The 27634-nt window shown below is 39.4% G+C and overlaps 1 protein-coding gene across 1 annotated transcript in view; it reads left to right on the forward strand.

Moving 5' to 3' along the window:
* Positions 1–27634, forward strand: part of glis1b (GLIS family zinc finger 1b) — a 132003-nt gene that overhangs the window by 12984 nt on the left and 91385 nt on the right. The gene's annotated exons all lie outside the window — the stretch shown is intronic.

Genomic DNA, 27634 nt, shown 5'->3' on the forward strand with positions numbered 1-27634 from the left:
ATGATGTGACGTTGTGGAGCGAGTTTTTTTCATTGTGTGGGAATATCTTCTGTATGAGAACTCCCCATGTAGTGCTTAAATAGCGAACAGGACAATAATACTTTATACTTGTATTATTTTACTAAGGGTTTGATAAAGTTAATGTCTTTTCCCTAAAATGCTTCGCTTCATCTCGTTCACACACCCTAACACCTGGTAGTAGTCCAACTACAACTACAGACAGATGGAGGTTTAGTGCCTAAAGGGCATTTTGACAAAAAGGGGAGAGAGTGAGCATTGTTGATTCATATTTATCTCCATTTCTTAGATAATCATGGGATTGTCTATTCACATGTCAGTGTCTCTTATTATCATTGCACCCCCCACCACCAGAATAAATTTGAAATATAAACGTGTCTGCAAACCACTGATAGATTACATTTGGACATTATTATGTAGCCAATATGTTGAAACTTTGTTCCTTACATTTTAACAACTCTGCGGTTAACGTGTAGTTAGGTTTAGGCACAAAAAACACTCGGTCATGTATATTTCTTTTTTAAACACCCTGACTTAAACATACCTGGTTTTGGTTGCACAATCCCAGCTGAAAACATAGTGATGTCTTGGTAAAAATCAACTACTTTTCATGCCACTGTCCCAGGAGGAAAATCTCGGTATCGCTTCTCAGGCCGCATTCCCAGCTGGAAAAGCAGCGGTGTCTCGGTAAAAACCAACCACTATCCAGGCCGCTATCCTGGGAGGAAAAGCAGCAATATTTCTATTAAGAATACAATAAAAAATTAAATTAAATTAAAAATAAATGAAATTAAATTAGAATAAAATACAATAAAATAAAATAAATTAAAGCTTTCGGGCCACAATCCTGGCAGGCAAAGCAACTGTGTCTTAATATAAAAAACAAGCGCTTTTCAAGCCACAATCACGGGAGGGTAAGCAGCATTGTCTCTGTAAAACAAATAAACAAACAAAAAGCAATTTTCGGGCAGCAGTCCTGGAAAATCAGCAATGTCTCACGTGTGGTCTAGAGTGTTTTGCAGCTCGGCAGGCGTTTGGCTTAAGTGACACGCCATCCACGGTGTCCTCTACCTCCCAATGACAAGGTCAGCTTATATGCCATGTCACTCTAGAAATCTTGATATGATAGGTATGAAACATACAAATGTGACATATCTATGGTTTGCAAAAATGTACAATGCCAAAATTTTCTTCTGGTGACACAGCTGATCATTGTCTCACAGGGTGTTGAAGGAACCTAAGATGACATTGGCTTGTAGTTGCCGCGTTGATGTCACTGCCTACCAGAGATGCCTGCTTGATTTCACCCTCTGGAGCTGAAAACCGCAGCTCACAGAGAAGCTGGTTTCTCTGTTCAGGCATTTTCACTGGAAACAGTGGATACATCTGTTATCTTCTGGCTCCTGTAGTATCTGTCTGCTTCACATTGTCTACATGTAATTGCATTTGAGAGAAAGCTGGGCAGTTTTCATTCTGTTTACAGTTCTCCTTGAATCTTAAATGAGGAAACGATTCTTCTTTAAGCAGTTTTGTTAAAGACAATCAGTTACGTTCGTCATTGATTTACTGTTGCCAAGATTAAATGTAGCACCCTTTTCTTCATATGGTTCATATGGGCTGTGCAGTAAGTGTGTTAAACGGATCCATATTACGCTGAGTAATAGCCTCAGTATGCACTCTTCATTAACATGCTTAACATTCCCCCCAAGACCCAGAAGTCGGCTTCTATAATACACTGCTTAACACAAACATCATGTTGGACACTTTGGATCTCTTATGGGGCTCGTTGTTGGCAGTTTTATTAGTGAACAGATCTGGACAGTGTGTGTACTTGTATGTGTGCTGATGTTTGGGTCAAAGTGGAGGACAGAATGGACTCATGATGGTTCACGAACTCTGAACAGGAAAACCTTGAAAAGTTAATAAAAGTACACACACTTTTTGCCAGTTAATTAGAGCAGAGATCCAACAGAAGAGTCTAGTGAGGAGGTTAATACGCCGCAGTGCACAATGTGATTGTTTTTAGCTTTTTTTGGCTTGAGAATAAAATCTGTTGCAACACTGGTCACCAGTGTGTTGCATGTTTCCAAAACAGGACACGTAGCTTTGTTTATGAAAGTAAGAAATCTCAATACTTGGCAAAGTAAATGCTGACCAACTGATATTTTTGAACTGAATCAGTCACCAATGAGATATGGTCATTTAATGCTTTGTCACACTTGAAGACATACTTGACATCTATGTTTGTTTGTGAATTAGTTCATTTGCACACAGTATATGTGATTGACTAGCATATTTGTATTTGTGCATTTGTGGGTGTTTGGATATGTTTAGATAGGGATTGGGATCAAGAACCAGTTCCACTTGAGAACTGATTCCAAATAGTCCAATACATCAGAAACAGATGCTTCCCAATTATGTATTGAGACAAATGGAGACAGCATCAGAGACAGGGCCCCATTCATTCCTAAGAAAGTTACGCAGTGGTGCATGAAGCTAGAAAAGTTCGACTTCCGCATGCAAATTTACCAATATCTTCTGATCTGCTTCTGTATAGTTGGGCCAGTAGAACAAGCAAAACACTTGAGACCTTTGCTGGTTGAGTGGATAATTTTTCGGTTTAGCCCTCTGTTGACTTGAATCAATATAAAATTGTTTTATTGTGTGATACTCTAAATGCAAAATATTATTAGCACAAATGGATCAAATCCCACAAGAGAAACTCGTTATTTTGGGATTGTTATGCTCAAAGAATGTATCTGCTTATTTACAGATGTCTGATTGACCATGTAGTCTGTGTAGAAAAAGTATTTTTGGGCGCATAGACATAATGTGAAGGACCCAGTAATTGTAATTCCACAGTTTGGCCACTATGTAAAATTGCTGTATGGGGTTTGATGCCTTCGAGCTTATCCATTCCTTTTTTTTAAATTTCAGCACGTTTTTCTGACAGTTGCGCATTATGAAAGAATGATGAAAGAATGCACGTTTTCATTTCACACATACATTTAAAAAAGGTGACAGTGCTGCTTGTAATGTTTATAAAATGATCATTTCTGGCAATGTATTTAAAACGCCAATGTGCTGAAGCATGTTTCTACAGCAACATGGGCTTAAATTTCAGGAACACCGTGTATGTGACACTCAATCCATGTGTTACAAATTAGCAGCATGTCGGCGACTGAGGGTAAATATATTATGTTAATTAAAAAAACAGACAGAATTTAAAGGATAACACAAAACTATACATAACATTTTTATTGACTGACTATTGCAACAATAAAACAATTTTAAAAAATTATATTATTTGAATATGTATATGTATATACAGTATATGTATACACAAATGACATAAGGCAGGCTTCGCAGAATTTTTCTTTGACTAAAAAAAACTAGATGAAAATGAATACTGTACAAGTATTCTCTTATTTCATCCATTTTGGATAATGACAGTTGCTACAGCTAGCTCGACTTGTCCATCAGCTCCCCTTTTCATGCTTGCTGAATTGGGAGGGAAAATGGGCAAAGAAAAAGTCCTACTTTTTTCCACACGGAAAATGTATTAGAAAAAAATCGCTGAATCAATAATAGCATTGCTATCTTATCAGTTCCCATCCCTAGTGTAGATGTCTGTTTTTGTCTATCCATTAAAGGTTTGCTTTGGATCGCCACCTGTCTGACCTTCCAAACCTTGATTTCTGTCATATTTAATAAAGATAGCGGTTGTGGGCAGGCTATGTTAAAAATGAAAGTTAACAGATATGAGTCTAATGGGAACCAGCGCGTAGCTGTCCTCACTGACTTGACATTAACAGTCGTTTCCCTCAGCTCAGCGTTCAGCCTTTATGAAGAAGCCAAAACCCATCAAGAGGAGCATCACGTACCTTAAAGCTGATACGCTGAGAGTCTTGGATCCACACAGACAACTCACATGGGTTCACACGGCTTTAGTAACCAATAAACATTCCTGTAGCAGGAAATGTCTTTTATATATCACCAGGAGTTTTTGACAAGAATATTTGGGATGAGTACCTGGCTTTCTCCCCAGTGTGTCCTCACTAAAGCTGAGTCACAGATTTAGTGCACAGATTGAGGGAGTGAAAAAAAAGAGAGGAAAGCTTGATTTCTCTCTTCTCTCCTCTCTGTTTATCTAACTCTTGCCCTTAAAAAGTCAGCTCACAGCATTGACTAATACCGATAAAAAGCCTAATCAGGCACTTTCAGCTCATATCGACAGTGATCTAATAGGCATGTGTTTGAGAGTTTAAATGAATTAGGCAGCGTCAGAGCCGTGACAGCCAGGTGCTGAGCACTTGGCCCAGCGTATCGCAACCTCAGCCAATTGGAAAACGCTTTGCAGAATTTATCTGCGCCCTTCTCCCTTGACAAATTATTTTATTGTTCCCACACAGTTGGTTTTCATTTAGTATTTTGGCTAATGATAGGCTGAGAGCATGTGGGCTATTGTTATTCCTTTATTTAGCATAGATACTCTGACTAGAAGCGTTCACATCTGATAGCACACTCCCATGCAATAGAAACCAACCAAAGCGTGACACACAGAAGGTACACAAATGTGCACAGATGGTATGCAGAATAGGAGACTTTAGTGTATATAGGGTAAGAAGGACAATCTTGATATGCTTATTACTTTGTATATGCTGTAAATGCCTCAGTGGCATGACCTTAGTGACTGTCTGTCAAATGCTGCTTACTGAAGGAACAACTCCCCTCTGCGAACTCCAAACTCAGCTCCAAAACCTTTAATCACATTATTCAGCGTGTCTCATGTACCCGGGACTAGCAGATATGCTGTGTGAGAGCTACAGATGGGAAAGATAGGGTGAAACTCGCCTCACGTCCGAGCCTTGCACTCTGCTTGACCCGAGCTCAGTACATCAGGACTAGGCCGCTAATCTCAAACAAATGCTGGGAGTCTCCATGACCGGGCCCTCACTGAGATGGCTTAGTCAAAACAGCCCTGCTGCTCCTGAACGCAACCTCAGCCTCAAGCTCAAGTCAAACGCTGATTAACTAACAAATACCTGCTGCTTGTTCCACAGCATTACTCAGCCCGGTGCGTTCTGCAGCGCTCCATGGAGTTTGACAGTGTGTTTGCCGTCCTGTAGAGGAACACACAGGCCTACTGTGTTACAGGCTTTTCAGCGTTCGTTGGGAAAACGATGCAGGACATGTTAAATGAGCAAAAGCATAGAATCACTGCACTGAACGAGAGTTTGATTGTTTAATCTGTCATTTAGTGCGTTGTTGTCCGAGCTGGAAAAGAGCTACATAAATAAAAGCTTAACATTGTTACTGTGCTGCATTGTGAAAAGCTGCAGTATTTTCCATAATACAAAGCCACAAAAACAAAGAAAAAATGAATATTGTACAAGGAATTGACATGTTTTCTTTTCTCCCAAACTGTGTTTTACATTTACTGTGAAAATAAATCACCAAAATCAGCACGTAACAATTCACACTGACAACTATAAACTAAACAGCCAAGATTTTATTGTCTGGCTTGAAATGAATCATTTAGCGATTAAGATGATAGCTGGTTTGGTAACAAAATTGCGTCATCACAGTGTCTTGCCAGATTGACCAGAAAAAGCAAAACAAATATTTTTACCAGACGACCCAGGTGATGAAACTTTGCCTTTTTGTCTAGTGTCAAATTTCATCGATGTCCCACATCCCCGCTCGCTCCATGTTTCCAAGAAAACCCTTTGAAGCGCATTGCCCGCCCCGCTCTATCACTACAGTACCGCCAACACTTATCGGACGTGACTCCGCCTCATCTTCTGAAACACTGTCACTGTTTATGTGGGCCTCGCCACATTTTCTGACCATTTTAGGCTGCAAACAAACACCAAACACTCCTGCCAGGCTTGGGCACAGAGTCGGACTTTGCACATGGAACAGTTGGCATGCCTGACACGTTGAATTAAGCATCACCACTTGAACTGCAGCTCGCCGTCTTTGAGAAATATACAAAGTATTTTTTAAGCATTTAAAATTGCATTGATGCATAATGCATAGTGATGAATAATTCAAGTTTATTTTTGAGGAGTTTTTATGCATCTGTGGTGCTTTGTCTTGGTACTTGTATCTGATTGCACATAAATAGCGGTGTAGCGCTGGCCTCCAGCATAAATTGCCAGTATGTGTGTTTTTTTATTATTTGCAAATTTTTGAGAATGATTTGATACACTGGGAACAATAAATGTTCCACAATTTTTTTGCAATAACACAGTCATTATTGTTCTAAAGAATGCAGCTTTTTATTCCAACTAAAATCGGAGGTTCAACACAGTAACTATAAACTGAATCAAATCAATATTAAAAAAAAAAAGAAAAAAAAGAATCTCAGCGAAGAAATACTTTAAGGGCTGCAGCGAAAGACGCATTTAATGTATAGCTCCTAAAACCACAATTCAACAAAGTCAACAAGACTTGTTAGCCATGTCCTTGATAGCTTTAGCTGTAAATGTAAATGCACAGTTTACCACAGTGCCCACTTTTACAGGGCCAGACCTGTTATTTGACACGAAAATATGGCCAATCTAGGCCACTGTAAAGATGCCAGTCTTCTACAAGCCTCAAGAGCTCTGAGTCATGAAGGAGTCCAGCGAGAGAGGCAAAGCATCAGTATATGTACACTGCAGCCTGCCAAAGTACACTCATTTAACAGCACAAAAAGACTCGCACTGAGAACCCGCATGTTTATGTTAGGGATGATGTAAAATGGCCAGAATTCATATTTCACATCAAATTTCTCTTTTAAGATGGCTTCTCTCAATTTTTACGTGCAAGGAAACAAACATTTGCATTTCAAAGTTCTTCAAATAAAAATAAATGAAAAGCAAACCCTTTTATGGGTTTGGAGACTATATTGGAAAACAGGTCAGGGGCGAAATGAATATTTTTTTATGGTTCGTAAAAGAGCTTCACAATGAATGCCAGGTTATGTGAAAGGCTTGACACATGGTACAGGCCAGAGCCCTTCGAGGTTCCCTTTTTATTCAGAGCCTAACACTCTCGGGCCAAGAGCAGCCAAACAACACACATGGCAGAGGCCAAGATGATGATGAAGAACGATTTCTTTATTTCTGCTCGTTATCGTCTGATTAGGCTCCTTCTCACCACGCAGGCATCCAAAAATGTATCAGCTCACAACCTTCACTTTTCACTTTTGAGTTTATCACACTCAGGTTCATGTATAATCAACTTAGTACTCAGAGACGTTCCTGTTTACTTGTTTCTTTTGATGCATTTTTGGTTTTATTTAAGGGTAGAGATGGCAGCAAATGAGGGAGTGGGGGAAAGACGTGCACTTATGTTTCCTTTCCCGAATCAAACCAGGGGCTGTATATTTATTTTTTTACATGGATTTATTTGTATATTTTTATATGAAGAGATGTAGTATTTACTGAGTTTAGTTGTTGTTGTTTATGTCACATTAAAGCGGACCAACTTCAGCTGTGTAATATACTGTAAAAGCACATAATGTTTTGTGAACTCTGGTAAATTTAAATAGGTCATGCATGTGTTGTTTTCCCCACATTATTATGGTCACTTTAATAGGTGCCATGTAGTGGTTACTTTTGTATAATGCACTAAAAGGGTTGCATGTTATCTGATTTTTCTTATACAGTTATAGCCAAAAAGGTCACGTTAACTAGAGATCTTCTGATGCCAGTATTGGAAATGCATCAGATACTTCCTTATATGCTGGACAGGGTATTGGTGAGGACACAAGTCTATGCACCAATCTGATACCACTTAATTTATGGATAAACTTTAAAATATTTTCGCACCCGAAAATGGAATTGAGTTTTTCCAGAGATGAATTATTCGCTGGTCTAAAACAAAGGGCCTACACAGCAAGTTGCTCTGTGCAGCCACTCGCAACTGCCATTTTACAGTGGTTAAGAAGTTATTTCCGGTTAAAGGTGTGCTGTTAGCTGTTAGCAAAATGTCAAACTAGATCATAAAAGAAGTCTCTGTGGTGTTCATTCATCATATTTATTCCCTTATGTTTTACAAAGGGTTTATCCTGACCTATGCCGTTACACAAACAGGATTAGTAGTGTGCAGCTCTTATTTTTTTATTTTTTTAACACAATGGTATTGGATCTATAAATGGCAAATACTCAAGGTCAGTAATCAGAATTGGTATGGGGAAGAACAAAATGGCATCAGAAAATCTTTAATAATGGCGTTATAATTGCGATATCTATAAAAAAATTTAAACAAGAAAAAAAAGTCAGTCAAATTTATCTTAAATTTTCTTTATTGTGCGTTTTGTCTCTTTTTTGGCAAATTACTTACACTCAAAATACTAGTTTTGGGGAAGTGAAGAGAAGCGTACAAAAAGACCAGTTACATTTAATGGATGATGAAAAGGCAACCGGATGGTGTTGGGCGAGAGATACAAAGCAAGAACGAATAAAAAACAGATATGATTAAGGAGGCGTGGTATTATTTCCACAGTATTGCCATATGTGCATTATTAACATGATATTCCTATTATATTTTTAAATATCACAGTTATGATCAATACCAGTATATCGCCTCACCCCTAATGCACCACGTTTTGTATCATGTACAAGTCATTCACAAAACATGTTTTAGAAACTAAACTAGTTTGTACAAAGCAAAGAATAAATAGGTTTTGTGGGAAGCCAATGCCTTTTTTCACAGTACTTGCATGTCTCTTTGCACTGTATGTCTTTGTCCCACATGTGTCAGTACACTGTTGAGTTCTTGTTAAAAGTACTGAATTCAGTCATACTGATCCCTGTTCATGTACTGTTGATACTGTGACGTCACTGAAAGTGCTGCAGCGACCCACAGTCAAATAGAGTGACACGTTCCAACTCTCAAATCGTTTTAATACCAAGACAAAACTCATGTCTCAATTTGGCCATAACCATTGGCTGACTCACGTGGTGAAGGGACGCAGCGAGCGCAGAAATCATAATAAAAGGAATCTTATTACAGCCATTAAACAAGAGAAGGGAAAACACAGGAGGGCTTTAATGCCTGGACATCTAAAATGCTTACGCAGTGAGAATATATTTGCTCATAAAGCTCTTTGATGGTGGCCCTGTCCGTTCCAACACACAGTGCTGCTGTCTGTGTAAATAGCTGTGTATTGACCTCCCACCGCACAAGATTGAATGTGTTTCCATAGGTGTCATTTGGTACCATTTTGGGTTTTTACAGGCCCCACTGCGCTTTAGTCACTGTAACCACAGGGGGCTCAGGAGTCATATCATCGCTACTCAAGCGGTGGCCAACAGTGCGCTCTTCCTGAGGTCGTAGAGAGATGAGAGGTTGACTATGAACTGCAGTCCCCTCCTCCTCTGCACGGCAGCGTTATGGAGCTCTGTTTGATGTGAGGTGATATATAATGTCTGCTGGACTGTCCATCTCAAGTTACCTAGAGAGCATGTGCCTGTCGCTATGTGTGATCTGTGTTTGTGAGTGCGTGTGTGCGGTTGTGAGGGGGGGTGGTCTCCTCAGTGCCAAAGCCTTTGGTGAATGAGGACTCCCCACACAATAAAAGAACGGTATTGCTGACTTCCTTAGGTATGTGTGGTTTGAAACTCAACACAGGTTTGCTCAGTGGAAAACCTGGGGCCCTCTCTTATTTATTCTGTATATTTATGAAAACCCCAATACTGTGGTGCCCTCTGAGAGGAGGAGGAGGTCATTTTTCAGCCAAGTTAATGCCCTTCGGAGGTGGATGTTGACTGCTGAGCAGTAGCAGGTCATTTTCACAGTTCTTCACTGTTGGTTTGAATCAGTTGCAGAATATAAACCATTTTGCTGTTTGTGTCAGAAGTGTCATCAGTATACTCAGTTAAATATAGTGTCGCGATTTTTAAAACAAGTTAGGCTATTGTCCTTATTTCAAGAAAACTTGTTTGAAGAAAATCTTCTGAAACAAGAGAAACCACATTGTCAACAAGTAAAGTCACTTTATGACCAAACTGCATTGCATCATCAGATAATTATTGTATGTAGGGCTTGGCAATATCGGCTATGTTTCATGCTTTTTCTAGGCTATATTGTGATGCAGGATATTTATACAGTATTTTGAAATTTCACCACAACTACTGTAGACGACCAAAAAACTAAACTACTAAATAACTACAGTAACAACAAATTAAAGTAGCTTCTGGTATAAAATAAAGTTCATGTACTTACATAATGAAGTCAAAGAAAGTACTGTTCTAATAAAGGTAAGGTATTGTTATAATTAAATAAATCAAAGCAGAACCACTGGTGCTTTTTTTTTTCAAAAATACCTGGTTTGTCAACAGTTTGATGTTAGCAGAAAGTGCACCATTGAGTACGATGATAAATTCATTGTAAGCTGGAAACAAACGACGCTCCAGTTCATATATGAATAGTATGTGAATGTCGCACTGGTGCTCCATGGTCACAAAATGTGAATAAATAGTCGTGCACTGGAGCCCTGCAGATACAAAAACACACGCCTCGCCTGCACACACTTTCCCCCAGGAGAGAGTAGTATGGATGGGCGAAGGAGTGTGTGTGACTTATTGTGTTTGTGAGTCTTTTTTTTCCCCTTTTTCGTGAGAGGGAGAGAGCAGAAAAACTGAAACAACAAAGCGAGTCTCATGTTGGTGGCTTAAAAAATGATGTGACAAAATATACTGGATGTTCTTGATAAAGTCATTTTAGACCCATGTGGAACAAGCCACAACACACTGAGTATAATCGATATATCATACAACAGTTCTCTGAAGCAGCTGGCCATTGTTGTCATGTACTTGTTCTTATGTGTCCTGTTTTGTAAGACATGTTGCTTGTTGCTTTGAGGATACGTAGAAGGATTTAGTGCATTATGTTTTAGTAGATCAGCTTACTTTGTGAGCTGAAATGTAAGGGTTTAGAAACTGGTGACATGAAAAAACACCAGTAATCAAATCAAAATAAAAGCGTACCCTCTGTGCCTCTGCTGTCAAAGCAAATTTATGGGCTTTGAGACCCTCATTTTCCTCAAAGAGCTCTATTTTGGGGGTGAGTTAACCCCCAATCATTCTGGCTAGCTAATATTCTTTGTGGACAGACACTGTGGAGAAGCACTGGCCTCAACTTTAAGCGGAAACTTCAAAAGCCAAAGCAATTACTATGCATGCTTTGAACATATCCTTTTCACAAAGTAACATTACATTATTTTGCCTGTGCTAAAACAACAAAAAATAACAAAGAAGTAGGAAGTGAAATTGGATTCCTCTTTTGGTTCCCAGAACATCTGGTTTGGCCCTTGTTTTAAACAACTAGCATCCCCTCTGAGAATAACAGAAGGTTATGTGCACTGTGAGTAGGTAACAAAATAATCATTTTCAAATGTTGCTCCATTCGAATGTGATCTAATTACCATCACTTAAATTCAACCTCTGAGTTGGACCACCGACCATCAAGGGAATTTTCCTCCAGACGTTGATTCCTAACTATTCATTTGCTTCTCTCCCACTGCTGCCTCTAAACCATTAGAAATATACAGTAATTGCTGCAAATTGATCACTTGTTTTACAGAAGTCATATAAATCTCCACTCTTGTCAAACTGTAATCGATGGCAGGAGGCGGTGCGAGGCGAGAAGAAGAGCGAATATCTGTCAGACGGGCCTCGATGCGTCTGCTACATGAAGATACTCTCATGTTCTGTGGTTGAGTTTGGCCACTGTCATTTCCGAGGAATTTCCTGCCATCTGTGTTCAATCGAATTCTCTCACAGATTTGGGATTCCTTGTAAATATTGGGTGCTGGCTGGAGAGAACTGAAAGAGTACTGTGACTTTTGTACTGACAGCCTCTCGGACCAAAACGAACAGGCCACTGGCACAGAGACGAGTCAGGCTAACAAAGTAAAAAAAGTATCTGGCTGCTCTGGAGTGAGATGCTTCTATAACTGAGATCACTTATGAAGAAATGAAGTGAATCTTTTTAACTGATGTCGTAGCTCAGTGCTGAGCTGGCTTTTCTGCTGCCTGTTTTTAGTCATGCAGGCGGCATAGATGTAGGGATGGTAACGGTTGGTCAGTCGGTTAGTCGATTCACCACTTTGGTCCAGACTAAATATATCTATACTATATTAAGTATAACTATATTAAGTCATTTCTTAACTTGGACTCTAGTACCATTATCAGTTAAAATTTTAACTTCCCCAATACTGTGATTTATTAATACTTTCAAAAGTGATGGCATTCCCATCAGCTTTAGCTGTGCCTTATATCTAGTGCCAACTAGCAAATGTTAACATTAGGGCTGGGCAATAATGGATATAATATTGATATCGTGATGACACTAAATATGGTCTTAGATTTTGGATATCAGGATACTTTAAGGGGCTGATCTCACTGAGACGCATCAAGCCAAGCGCGGCCGCTCCAAAGATGCCATGGAAGTGCATCTGGAAAAACATCTGGGAGCGCCTGTGGAGCGGAGCTGTGTGCGCATGGCCAAAAGTGACACTGACAAACGTTGGGACTCTGCGCCCTCAGAGGAAAAGTTGAAAATGTTTAAACTTTTATGCGTGCCTATAAATAAGAAGAAAAATGCGTCGCACAGCAGCAAGAGAGGAGCACCTGACAGGCGCACTGTCCCACAGGGAACCATGGCCTTACTGGCAGCGCTTCTCTGGAGACGTGTCTCAGTGTGAGCAGCCCCTAAGTGTTGTCTTTTCCTGGTTTTAAAGGCTGTATTGCTGTAATGTTATGTAATTTTCTCAGCTTACCAGAGTGATCTGGCTGTAATCCTGTCTTTACCCTCTTAGTCATTATAGCCACATTACTGCTGATTATTTATCTCATTGTGTAAATATTTTGTTAAAGCACCAAAAGTCAGACCTGCAATTTAACTGCAATATGAATATCGAGGTATTTGGAAAAACTATCATAGTATTTGATTTTCTCTATATTATCCAGCCCTAGTTAGCATGCTGACATGCAAAGTGAACATGGTAAACATTGTACAAACTTTTCTTGCCGACCATTGATAAACAAAAGACAAGGAGTAGTGTATTAAGTGGCTGTGAGCTGAAAATACACCAATTCAAAGCAGAAGGAAGACGATAATCTCAAAGACTGACCTGGAAAAACCTGTCTTTCTCCGGGCAGCTGTCTCCATCTCAGTCAGTCTCTCCCTGTGTCAGCGTAGAGTAGCATGAAAGCAAGGGGGCTTGTGTCTGGGTATGTCTGGGCACTGAAAACATCCCCAGAAGTACACTGCAGAGCACACTGAGGGGTCTCTGACCAATTCAAATCTTCAAATTACAGGGGCAAGCCAACATTATTTCTTTATTTCAACATAACATACCTTTTTTATTCCCATCTTAACTTGCTGGCCACCTTTTTAGCTACTTGATTATGCTTTTCTTCTTCTAGATTTGCAGGTTACTCAACAAGCTGCAAAGGTATAGTAACTTGCATCAAACAAATTAAAAGTAGTCAAGTAAATCTCAACATAAATAGGTTTTGCAATATAAAGACAAAATCCAGAGATCAAAAATGGAGGGGAAAAGTGTGATCAGGAGTCTCTTTTTTGTTACTTTGCCACATAGAATAAAATTCAACATGAGGATAAAGCCATCATCTCAAATGACTTCTGTCTGACAAGCTGTTTTACTAACCCAGCCGTCCTCAGCGGTATGGATTTATTGTGCTATTATAGTAATTTTGACAAATAGAGGGCCATGCTGATGTTTGACAAATGGATCTGGTTTCACTACAGTTTCAGAGGGACGTCTGCTGTGTTTTGGTACGACTCGAGCGGGCACACAGACAAACTGAGGCCTATTGTTCGAAAGGGGAAAACGCAGCTTCTGCACTAAATCGCCATGTTTATTTTTTACAGCAGATTTATATACACTGGTTATTCTCATGAGTGAACAGACATACAAGTACACACACAAAAAAAAACACAGGCACTCAACATAGTATGTGCACACAAATCTAAAGCCTTTCAAATAAACACCGATTCAAAATGTTTTAAAGTACTTTGTGACTCTATTTACGCTCAGTTATTGCAGGAAATAACTTGATTCTGTACCAGTCTCACCTTTAACACTTTCTCTGAGGGTGTGGTGCTCGTCAGTCGTCTGGACTGGCATCGCTCTGCCAGGATTTATTGCCGTCTCTCCAAACAGAGCAGCCTCTTGTCTGGCTTTGAAGCGCGTCCTGATCCCATGCCGAGGTTTCAGCGTCGTTGGCCTGGCTCCGGAGCCGTGTTGTTCACCAGCCCTATAAAGGTGTCTGTCACTAAGCCAGATGTCCCTGTCACATCCGCTAGCCAAGTGCGTTACGTCTTGTCAGTCTGCCGCTCTATCAAGTCAGTCTGTGGGCCTGACTGATGCTTTGTACACTGTTTGGCCTTTACAATTATGCGGCTTTTCAGGCAAATTATAGGATGTGGTCTGGCTGAGCAGCCCTTGTTAAACTTTGTGATTGTCTGTGATTAATCCTGGCAGTGTACAGATTTGTGGGTAAAATCTTGTTATGATAGTGATTGTAAGGATAGAATTGTGGCTACTAGTGGCTTTCAAGTGGCTTGCTGACTATGCACGTTTTTGTTATATTAACAAATATTCTAAAACAGTTTGACTTGAAGATAGAAGATATGCTTATTATTGTGATAATCAATCATTGCTGCAGTGTCATTTTTAAATTGCCCTTCCCAGAGGTCATTGTGCAAACGTTGTCTTTGAGCGCCATGAGGTCTTTGCCCTGGATTTCCTGCTGATTAAATCTGAGTTTCTGTTCTTTTTCTGTGGTTATTGTTGCTTATGCTAATTGCTCAGTTCTGCTGATTGATTCAGATCAACTCCCTGTTGTAGCTGTTGGAAACGCATCACTTCCTGATAAGTTAATTATATAAAGACCTGCTTACCCCGAGTTTAGAAATGCAAATGTAAAATATTTGGGAATGCTGTGATTCAGTCTTTTTATGAGTTTGCAAAAGGGAGGAGGAGAAATATGAAAATGCATCTATATGAAAATGTGGATGCATCAACCCCTCAGAATATACACTCAGTTGCCAGTTTATTACTTTCAGCCACTTTAAACTAGTAAACAAAGAGGGTGGATTAAATATGAGTGAGACTTCACTATAATGCAGTACAGTTCAACAGCAACACAAACTATTGCTTCAAAAATGATCATTAAGTTGAATTAACACAGTTTCAACAGTTAGGTTAGAAGAATTTATTGCAGGATTTCTGTTGAGGCGTTACATTGACCTGGGTTATTTTACTGGCTACTCAGTACGTTGGGAATTAGATATATTGTCAATATTTAAGTCATGGTACAATATCTGATTTTCTGAGTATTGCAATAGCATATATCGCGATACATTGCAATTTATGACCTTTTTTTCAACTGCAAATTATGCTTCTTCCAAAAACTTTGTCAAGATATGTTTTGTCGAACAACAAATTCGTCAAAGTCTTTTCATTTCACTTTAGTCGTTTGTATTGCAGCAAAACATAACTTATGGGCTGAAAACACAATTGATTTTTATTATTCAATTATACTACCAAAAGTAAAATTTGTATTTGCAATATTTATAAATTATATAATAAAAAAGGTGCTTGCTGTTTGTGTATTGATACAATATAGCTGCATAAAATTTTACTTGTTGCCAGAAAGATCTCTACAAGGTAGGTATCCTCTTTACTTAGGGACCTCAGTTATACATCCAAGATAAAATCATGTGAATGTTGTACAAATACTAAAAACCCATTTTTTTTTCAAAATGATTGTTGCTACTTCCTTCCAGAAAGTCTGAATAGATGGGCAGGAGGAATATTTTGTTACTTCTGACTGATCTGATCTTGAATCTGTATTATCTGCAGCTCTTTCTCTGAAAAAATCCGTTTTTTAGTCTTGCTCCCATTGACGTGGATCACCTGTTGATTGATTTGTTCCCACAGATGAGGGCCTGGAGGACAGGCCCAGTGACAAGGTGCTACCACCAGGTGGTGACATGCACAAGTGTAAAGTTTTAATTATGTTAATCAGGGAGTGCAGCGCAGAAAATGATTGGATGCGATGATTAGCAGGATGACGTGGAAAGTGATCAGGAGTGACCACAGCCGTATAATGCATCGTCCTCTGTAAGACTTTGGTGTAAGTGTGTTCTTTTTAGGGTGTGTGTGTGAGAAAGAAAGAGAGTGAGGAGTGTGTGTGTGTATGTTTGTGTGTGTGTGTATTGAGTCACATAATCCCTCAACATTTTCTCCCGTGTTTGGGTTTTGACTTGTAGCGCCCCCTCTTTAAGCCATGTGGTAAAGTGGTTGGTCCTTGGGACTTGGCGGGCACTGAGCCTGGCACTGGGATTGGATGGGGTGGGTGGGGTAAATTGGTGGGGTTAGGGGATGGGAGGGTTGCTGGCTGCCAACTATTTGTTTGTGTTCATGACTGCGGTTAGTGCTGCTCCATTTGAAAAGCCTGGTATTATGAGGACGCCTGCTTCCCACAACATGTGCCTTCTTCTCTAAAAAGCAGGAGAGCTAATCATTTACCAACTGCTGCATTCATCAGTGTGACTTAAAACTTTGTAGCCACTTAGTATGAACAACCAGACGTATCCGCAAAGAGGTTTGCTTGGACGGCTGGGCTCAGTCGTTATATGTACTAATGATTTCTTTAATGTTATTACCCTTTTGGAGCTGAAGTAAGATGTTTTTGTGCTGTGCCCAGAAATAGTTGAGGCTTGCAGCTGCATGCCTCCGGAGCCACATCTTCACTTAAACTTCAGCATTCGACCTTCTAGCTGCTATTGTGTGACCACGCTGACCATGAGAAAACAGCAAGAAACAGAGATACCTGGTTGAGAGCAGCTAAAATCTTCCATAACAAATTGATTTTATCCTCATGAAAGTTCTCATGTCCTCTGGTACTGGTAATCCTGCTACAAAAACACTGACATTTCTCTGCTCCGACAGTAATTTAATAGAGTTTTTTTTTTCTTCCTCGTCCCGCACCTGCTTTAAGAGGAGCTTTCTCCATAGACATTGTTATTTTTCATTTAGTTGTGCCCTCAGGTTTTTCAATCTTACATCCATTACTAAGCAAACAAATAAGTTCCGGGCCTATGCCGCAGACACAAATATAGACATGAGTTATGAGATTCAGAGAAGCCGGGAAAGGCTTTGGACCGTAATATACAACATCTGCACCAGACAAGACGCACAACCAGAGCATCCCGCAGCCTGCTGTCACACACTTGTATCTGTTGACCTGTCTCATGTAGAAAGAGAGGGCGGGAGACAGATGGCAGGTGGGGGGTGCCGGGGCAAACAGGAATAAAATGATCATTATTAACTGTTTAAGTGCTGAGTGTTATGATTTATGGAGCCAAAGTGGGGCCAGTTGAGGTGTCACATCAGATTTCCAGAGGCATCTGTCTTGCGGTTTTGGCAGCTTGTTGTACCTTGGGTTCAGATGTTTGCATCACACTCCTGACATCCCGTTTCCCTCTCCAACACCCCCCTCCACAAAAGCCTCCTCCTGCTTTAAGCACAGTACACCTCTGATCGCTCCCCTTTCCTCTCCTTAAACCATCTATCCATCTGCACATCTGCTTTTCATTGAGGCCTGCATGTCTCCGAAGACTTGAACACATTAAACGCTGGCACAGGCACAGTCTCACTCTGGCACTTAACACAACGCTTAGGTGACTTAAAAGGGAGAGGCGAGAATTATAGAAAATGAAGTGTCACCGAAATAAAAAATCGCCCCAGATTACCACCAATTACACTTAATAATACTGTCCAGACCATCTGCTGATCAGATGGAGGACTGGTGTTGTCTGTGGAGAAATAATGACACCAGAGAGTGCGAGAAGGAGAGAGATTCATTGAGGGAGACAGCGACATATTTAACTATGTGATGATGTGGTTTGATCTTTACTGTATAGACTGGAATGCTTTGTATGGTAATACAGTCATAACTGCGTATCTTGGGATAATAGCCATGTTGTTTCAGAGGGGTTAAGTTCTGCTAGATTGGAGACATGTGTCTGCTCTGCTTTATTAGTCATTTATTAGTCACTGAGGTCAGGGGAGAGTTTTTTAGCCAAGGCACAACACTGCTGAACTTGAACATGACTCTGATCATCAGCCCCCGAGGCAGCCTGAATAGGTGTACAATTACAGCGCACCCTAACTGGCCATGATCCCCGATGTGAAATTTATCCAGTATGTGAAGCGTGTTCGACAATCAATGTAATCACCGTCACAGTGACCGCAACCTTCCACTGAAGACTGAGTCTTTCCCTAATTATCAGAATTATCGAGTCTGCATTCGTTCATTGTTCCTGTCTATTGTCTTATTTTTCAGCCTTCCATGGTCACAGTGGCTGCATTAATCAGCAGGAAAAGGATTAGAAAGCGCTTTCCACTCACGATCATGATGCATCGGAGTTTTACGGCTTTGTGCGCCGCATTCCCACAGGATTTTGACAAGAGGGAAGCATGACAAATGGATGACATCAGAGCAGGCGCATTGTGGGGTGATTGGAACCTCGTTTCCCTCTGCAACCTCAGCCAAAAAATAATCATACATGTCCCAAAACAAGTTATCAAATAACCATGTTTATCCCTTTATAATTACACTCTTGTTTGAAGCATTACTTTATATATCAGTGTGCAATAGACCATACAAACTGCGTCCTGCTCCTTTAATTTTACTCTCCTCTTGTACAGTACTGTGCCAGTCTTAGGCCACCTTAAACTTTGTTATTTTAGCAAGGTTATAATTATCATACATATTTATTTGTCAGTCGTCTCTTTACTGGAATACTTTTAAGCCAGTATAGGTTTCTACCACACCCTCACATGTACTATTTACATGTTTTATCCTCATTGTTGCTTTCTATTATGTGAAACAAATAAACAAACAAACCAAAACATACAGGAAACATGTATATAGTAATAAAACACAAACATTTCAGACTAAAACAACTTCAACAGGCTAAAGTTGAAAGTATTTAGTGTGACCTCCCTTTTTAATTGTCATGTCTTAAACTCTCTTGGGCAGACAATATAAGATATGCAATACTAATCGTCTGGTGTATTTACAACAGGTTGTATTCAAGACATGTCCAAAGGTCAGTATTGATTGTTTAAGCTTCCTTTTGTTATAATTTTACAATTGTACTCTCTCTTTCTCTCTCTATATATTTATATATCCTCATTACAACTTTGCTAAAACAACAAGTCTATGGTGGCCTAAGACTTTTGCACAGTACTGTACGTGTCAGTGAGCTCCTCAGTTTACCGTCACGGTGATGCTCACTGAAAAGAACGTGCTACTTAAATTATACAGGAGAGGAGTGGAGGCAGGCAGAGCAATAGATACCATGTGATGACATTTATGGAACGGAAAATCCCACTTTAGATGTATTATTAGACACCATGTTATCAGCAGGGATTGTTTTGTGCCCACAGCCTTTGTTCCAAATGTGATTTTTTTTAGGGTATGTTTTTAGGAGGCAAATAACAATAGAGTCCTTATTTGTGCCTACGTCTTTAGTTGTCAATGCTGACTTCAGTGCCTCTTTGTGAGGACATGCCAGCACATCTGTACATGGTCTCTTCACTGAACACAACACTTGCCCCTGGTGCTTCTGGCACGGTTCTTCCTCTTTCTTTCTCTGTCTTTCTCTCTGCCCCTGCACCCCTGATCTCACGCCCTTACAGCATCACTCCTAATTGGACCTGAGTGCCTGCAACTGTGTGTGTATCAGAGCAGTATCCCACCCTGCTTGTTCTAAGGTGCTCACGAGAATTGGACACAATAGCAAACTCCATTTCCATGAACAATCTGCAGGGATTAGATGTAAATGCAAGGAATTTTAAAATTACTGTGCTTACAGACTGAGATAAATTTAAAAGTGCCCTGTGGAGCTCTCGTGAACAAACAAAAGTTTTATTTACATACTTTCCAGTGAATCCTTGAGGTCTAACAAACATAGTGAATGCATTTAAAACACTTGCAAATGTGGCTTTTTGGACCATTTTGAAACCTGTATTGTGTACATCTATGTTAACTTTATAGCAGTCTTCTTTGCCTTTGTGGGCACATTCCTGTGCTTCTTTTTGCATTACTCCCACTAACTGTTTATCAGTCATAGGGCTGGGTGGGTATTAATACTCAATACCTTAAAGGTATCAACAGGAATAACCCAGTACCAAGTATTATTAAAACTTCTCCAGTCAAACAATGCCTGTGCTTAATCCTTTTAGTATCCATATCTAGAAAAAAATGACTACTTCAGTGTTTCCCACAGAATCAGAAGCTGTGTGTGGAGGTAGTGATCTGTGTCTGTAAACTTCCCTTTTTTCCCTATTTTTACTCCGCAGCAGTTTGAGGAGTTTGACTCATGGGAGGATAGTTGATCCGTTGATTTGGTCAGAGCTGATCAATTGATGAGAGGGGCAGCTGCTGCAGAGGCGAATGAAAGCAAACTTCTGGACCTTGCAAGTAGGCTTGAGTGGTATCTGTTTTTTCATAGCTTCATACCTTCGTGAAATTTCACCGTATAAAAGCCCTCTGAAAATGTTTCTGTTGACAGAATCCCTTAAGTTGTTGAGACAAGGCAATTTACTGTGAAACATTTGCAGGAATGTGTTGCTGACAATGCAGTAGCTTGCACTGCTTCATAAATGAGTGGAATATGTGCTTTTAATTGTGGAAATACAGTAGCTGTAGCAGCAGGCAGCTCTGCTGCAGCTGCAACAACAAACGCTGTCAGTGTGAACACACACTGCTCACGCATGCAGTGTGGCCCGGGCAAAATCTCCAGGACATGTAATGCGCACTGCATGAAAAACATCCTTAATACAGCCTCTTCAGTATGAAGTTAATAGAAAAATGAGGGTCTGTATTTTTGATGGTATTAAAAATTGCAGCCTCAGGATTTTAAATACCCCGGTATACCGTAATACCGTGATACCGCCCAAGCAAGTGAAAATTTTCTTTTCATGCGCCTGATGTTTTACTGCTCTGTCTGTGTCCAGAGTACACTCTATGCTCCTTGTACAATGAATAACCAAATGTTATATGCGTTCCAACAGCACTCCTAATGAACGGTCCAGCTCCGAAAATATGAATTCAGTATGTGACGGGCCACCAAAAATAAATAAATATGTGGGAAACCCTGTACATGTTTTTGCTCGCAGCTGATCACCACATGCATTCTCCGATATAATGTGATGTTTGATTGGCCCTCTACCGCAGCAGCTGCAGTCGAGTGCGGCTTATTTGATAGAGTTTGCAGTTCAGCATGCTGAGATGCCACCAAAATATTTAAAGTATGGCTACAGGCCTGCGGCATCTGGTGGTATTTTATGTAAATGAATGCTTTCATTCACATCATGGGTATAGAATTAGCTAGAAAAAAAGGCATCAAATGAAGTATTCTGTTGGTACTGCTATCACATTAAGGGTACTGGTATTGTAATATTTTTAACAATACCCAGGCCTAATCAGTGGAATTGCATGAAACAGGCCGTAGGAATGCGTATCGTGTTGCCTGTGAGTTTTTGCGAATTCTTGGTACAAAGAGTCGTTAAAACATTGCCTCATAGAGTCAGTAGTGGTCAAAAACCACACAGTACCTTATTTTTTTTTATTTTTTAGTTGATTATGCACAGAATTGTTTTTTAACAGCTCAAGTTTTCCCCAGAACATAACATGGGAAAAAAATTCAAATCCAGAGCCAAAGGAATGTAAAGTATGATGAGCACACAGCTGCTTAACAGACCACCCGTAAACTCTGCACAATCAAAAGAAGAATGGTCATCGCCCGCTCTCTCACTCGCTTTCTCATTCACACAAACACACACACACACACACACACACCATGCAAACGCTCTCCTCCTGTCACTGCTGCTGGATGTCTTACATTTCACCTCAGACCCCGGTGCTCTCTCCGGCTTCCACCTCTTGATCAAACTAGGCTCTAACACACAATGAAATGTTCAGCGCTGAATTACCATGGCACATTCAATATAAACTGAATTTACTGTTGGGTCCCGTCCAAGCCACCATATGTTGGGGAGCCTGTTTCCCCAACCTGAGCGTGACTGATACTGTTAATGTAGCAAAGCTCTAAATCACCGGAGCACAAACTTTCTTCAGCGAGACCTTTAGCACTCATTTAACACTCAGACTTTAATGTCCTGGAGACGCTCAGAGGTGTCTCCATGATGGAGATGCTTGAGCTTTTGCAACACGATGCAACACTCATCATAAACGTAGGACGCAGGAGCACAGGCTCTTTTTTTTTAGGCACTGCTACCTGTTTGTATTTGAACAAGTAAATTAAAGCCACGCAAGACAATCACTCATTTTTTTTCCTTTCCAGACCAGTTGAAGATTTTGCCACAAATTGTCACGCAAACTCTTAGATACAAGTTAAACACATGTGAACGTCAGGGGGTAAAAAATACCCAGATGTATTTGAATTTCCCTCCTAAAAGATCACAACAAAAAACAAATATCTTAAAAACAAACGAGTCTTCAATAACAATTGAATGCTAATGTTGCTTCATATCTGCAGGATGTTTAAAATAGATAACAATTAAAAAAGTAATAATTTGTCATTGTTGTGTTTACAGGTTGTTTTAGCTATCTCCAAGTGGTAAAAAACCCCAAACATTTACTGTAAAGGTCTTATTTAGAAGCAGTTTAACTATAAACAGCACGGTGGTGTATTAATCAAACATTCCAACTTATGTATTTGTGTTTATTAAAAGCTGTGCAGCTTAGTTTTAGTCATGATACCAGCTTTGGTTGGGTATTATTTGAACATATTTGACACTAGTGCAGATACGATATCTGACTTTTATCCATACTGTACAGATGCAGCCGGCCAGCTACCTCAAACTTACCAACCTCAGGCCTTTGGGCTGCCAGTTAATTTCCAGCCAGTTGCCAGTCAAATCCCAGCCACTGGGATTCTTTATATGAGAAGTGAAAATATATGTTTTGCTAGACAGCACTTTTTAAAATGAACATTTAAGAAGTGATAGGCTCCTAATTATGTTTTCTAAACCACTAGTTCTCAACCTGGTGGTCTCCAAAGCTCCAAAGCAGGTTTGTAAAAAGCCTTGTGAATTTAAGGGTGTAAGAATTGTTTTGTTTTTTTTTAATGCATAGTAGGTCTTTATCTCAGCTATCTCGGCATTTCATTCATTTATGTGAATAAAACAAAATGTATTTGTTATTAATTAAAATATGATTACTATTCAACATATAAACTTTAAAAAAAACTATTCACAGACCTTTCACTGTCTGCTAAATAGCCTCGTTTTGCATTTTAAAAAGTATGCAATTAAAAGCCAAGGAGCTAACAGAACAACTGCCAAGCATCAGGAAGAAAACACTGGATGTGTCAAAAATTAAACTTATTAGGTTTTAAAATGTTGTCTGTATAAAATAGTCTTAAACTAGCAAAATTTGTTTTTTAATCTTGAACTATCTGATCATATGATAAGTAAACATGATTATGAATCTGACCAAATATTTGTCAGTTTTTGGTTTTCTGTTGGTTCTAGGGACAATTCTCAGAAGTCTCTAACAAAAGATACTGTTTCAATAGCTAGCCCTGATACCAGGTGCAATATTTCGCCAATACACGCAACAACAAGCTCAGTGCAACCTCTGCTCAGTGATTCTGGAAGTGAGGACTTTTTCAAGAGATATTTCTCCAAAAATCATGCTGGAAAATAATGGTGTTGTTATTAGACTGTTTTAGTAAAATTATCTGCAGACAGGTTATCTTCATGTCTCACATTTTTACATGGTGAACTTTTCCTGGCAAACATCCATTCTGTATTGTGGAGCAGTGCTTTGAAAGAGCATTGTCTCATAATGCGGGGTTACACACCGTACTGCCTGGTGTCTGTCCGTGTTTTATATGGTCGTGACGATGATGTGTGTGAGAGAGAGCATGTGCATTCAGTCAAGGCCTTGTTGACCGACTGCCAGTCCATCCAGTGCTTTATGATGACAAAATTTTTATTTAGTTGTTTGTGTTTTTGTGTGCATGCATATGAACAGTCAAACCCTAATTATGAGATCTCTGATGATGTTAGTCATCTCCATTCTGACTCATGTCACTTCTGGCCATCCTGATTGAATTACTCCTGACTCGGGGCAGGGAAACACTTGGCCTCACATCAGCGGGCCTTGAAACTTTCATACAGAAATGCAGTTGTGTTCGCTCGGCCAACAGGCAGTGAAAAAAAAAGCAAACAAAAAAGACAGAACAATCCAGAATTTGATAAACAGAATGATTTGTATTGCTTGAAAACAGACCAGAGCTGAAAGACATCTTGCCTTCTGTTAACAGCTTTGAGTAAAACCAGCGTTGCTCCGACAGTCCCCTGGCGATACTCGACTGTTTGCGTAGCTCGCTTTGCCTTTTCTCTACTTCTTTGTGTTTCAGCCGTGACCCACGACAAGGCAAATGCAGAGGAGACTAAGGATACATCAGCTGTAGGAGGGATATGTGAAAAGATGTTCCTTGCACTGAGGATAACATGGCTCACAAAGTTCCCTTGTTTTCGCTTGTCTTTTGTTCGTCCTTGTAACCCTTGTAACACTTCCCCCTTTCTCTTCTTTACTGTTTACTCTCCCTCTCCATCTGTTACTCATGTTGTAATATTAGTCTCCTTTGTTAGTCTGTTTTCCCTCTTCATCTGTAGCCCAAACCCTTAATTTTGCTGAATATTCCTCTCACTATTTTCACATTTACTTCATTTTTCCCCTTTGTACTGAAACCATTCCCTTCATGTACCTTTTTATGTTTTCCCTCACATACAGGGTGTTTGGGTGACTTTATTAATAATAGCTCATGCTGTGTGATAACATTGTCAATAACATCGTTAGGAGAAAATTGAATTTGATAAATTGAGTTAGGAAAGTTGGACCAGGGGACGCGTGGCCGCCTACACATGAGTGTGAGGGGATATCGGCTTACCTTTCACAAATATTTCCTCATACATCGAGGCCCTTCCTTTGTTCACTTTCATCTCTGTCTTTCCTATTTTTGTGACATTTTTGGTCCCATTCATGAATCCCTTATTTCTTCTCAAATAGCCAGGTTGGAATAATAAATATGATAGAAAGAAAAATCTTTTAAATGTGCATAGTTAATGGCACTTGTGGAGAAATAAAAACATATCTTTTTTTTAAATTAAATAAAGGAAATACAGATGCATAATTTTTTAATGATTTTTTTGTTGCATTTTTTTGCCTTTATTAGACAGGACAGAGAGATAGAGTAGAAGGGGGAGAGAGGGAGGGGATGACGTGCAGCAAAGGGCCGTGAGCCAGAAGCGAACCCACAGCTGCTGCGGCAAGGACACTGTCTTTGTACATGGTGTGCCCACTCTATCCACTGAGCCACTGGGCACCCAAAGCTGTTTTAATTTAGTAATAAATTAATTTTCCCATTGTGCAAATATGACACATTAATTTGTTATAATATGTATTTATTGCAGTTACTATTGTTTTCTTTTTTTCATCTAAAGCAAGTCCAAGTCCATCCCCTCAGCACAATGAAATCACTGATTACTAACATCACACTTAAACTGCATTTTTTTTAAAAAACAAAATCAATAATTTATCACTTCATTAAATCTAAGAATTTAAGTTAATGACATCATCATTTTCACAAAATGATTAATTGCATAAAATTAGAACAACTGGTGGTAAATTTAAAGGGACAGCATGTCATTTAAATTCTTGATTGATACAACGGTTACACTTTAACTGGCTGGATCTTCCGGACACATTCATTGAAGTTTGTTTATTTTTCCAAAATGGACGCATCGCCATTTGGAATACAGTTCTTCAATCACTCCAGCAATAATATTTGGCAATAAATCTCTCCGACGTTATTCTTACTGTCACCAGTTGGACTTTGCCAAAGAGCTCTCCATATATCACTAGATACTACAGTTGTTGCAGCCAACAATTAGTCCTCAAGAGAATATTCATAATCTAATAGGATTTCAACATGTCACCGATGGCGTGGATCCCACTGTAAACTGATTATTCTTCCAGGGCAGTCGGTAGAGCACTGGGTCCACTCTGCTTAGTCCGTTTTTAATTTAAGAATGACATTGGGACACCGCTAAGCTTCACATATCAAGGATTCAGCCAGTATAGTAGTAGTTTAAGAAAATATCAATACACTTGAGTATCGCAATATGTTTTATGATACTGTATCCATTCTGATTGCATGAAAAAGTCAACTTTGGTGGTGGGTTCTTATACTATGACAGTTTTCTAACTGTTAGATTTTAAAAAGGCAATATCACCTTGCTTACAGTATTGCAATATGTATCTCATTATAGACTAAATCCCAATGTTTGTTTACAATAGCTTCCATCATGTACATAAAATTAAACTGTTCTAGGTTTCGACCGATATTGGTTTTTCAGAGTCGATACCGATACCGATTATTAGTACATAATAAAACCGATAACCAACATTCGGAACTGATGTGCATTTACAATAATAATGAAAATATTTCTGTCAAAAATGCTAAATTTGTAATATAACAAACTCCAACCCAAAACTTTGTTTAGATGCCTTTGTTTAATCAAAACTGAAAGTTTCAACATCATATACAGCAAGTTCCTAGCAACTTTTTTTTAATGAAGTGACCGACTGAATAAATATACCTCCTCTGAGATTTTACAAATTAAAAGTTCCTCCCATGCTGACACTTTCTTAACATGTATTGCAGACTGCCTTCCTGGTGTTGGTTAAATGTAATATGCACACTTTTTCATTAATGAATTTTATTGGCGATTATTAAAATAAAATGCAGATACTGATAATTGGCAAAAGCCAAATATCGGCTTGGATAATTGGTCAGGCCGTTAATCTGTGGACCCCTAAACAGTTCTGAGCAGCTGCTGCTTCAATTAGTACATTTTTTAGCCACCTAAAAGAAGACTCACCTAGAAAAGGTCAATATCAGCTGAACTATATGGTATGTTTAGAGTATTTTCCCTGCTATGCCGTCACACAGCCTTTTGTGACGGGGAAATTGAAGCTGTATATCAAAGTCACCAGACTCCTTTTACAAAACAGTAATTTTACCTCACAGAACATTGGAGTTTCTGGTCGACTGCTGCCTTGATTGGTCAATGTGTGAGGTAAAGAGGAGAAAATGTTTCAAATATAGCCTACACTCACACTGATAATGATATTTTTAGGTTGCTCTTTTAAGGTGGCAAAAATAAATTTGCTGCAACTTCCATGCACAACAGTACATTCCTTAGCTTACATGCCAGTACATTTGGTTTATGAAAGATGCTAGTAACAAAGTACAGAAAATAAGCACGTCAGAAACGTCAAGTAGGTCACACCACTGTGTTTAACTATAACTTTAAATGTTAGTTATTGCTTAAAATGGCAACAGAAATAACAAGTTTGCCAATTTTACATATCTCATTAATTGAAATCAACTGTCAGTCGTCTACCCAGAAGTGATTGTTGTTGTCAGGGTAACGTCAGTGATTCGGTCTCTTGTAACGCCAGATCCTTGCCAATAC

The sequence above is a fragment of the Plectropomus leopardus genome, chromosome 5, assembly GCF_026936395.1.
Source record: "Plectropomus leopardus strain MGB_pleo_1.0 chromosome 5, ASM2693639v1, whole genome shotgun sequence".
Classification (NCBI taxonomy): Eukaryota; Metazoa; Chordata; class Actinopteri; order Perciformes; family Serranidae; genus Plectropomus; species Plectropomus leopardus.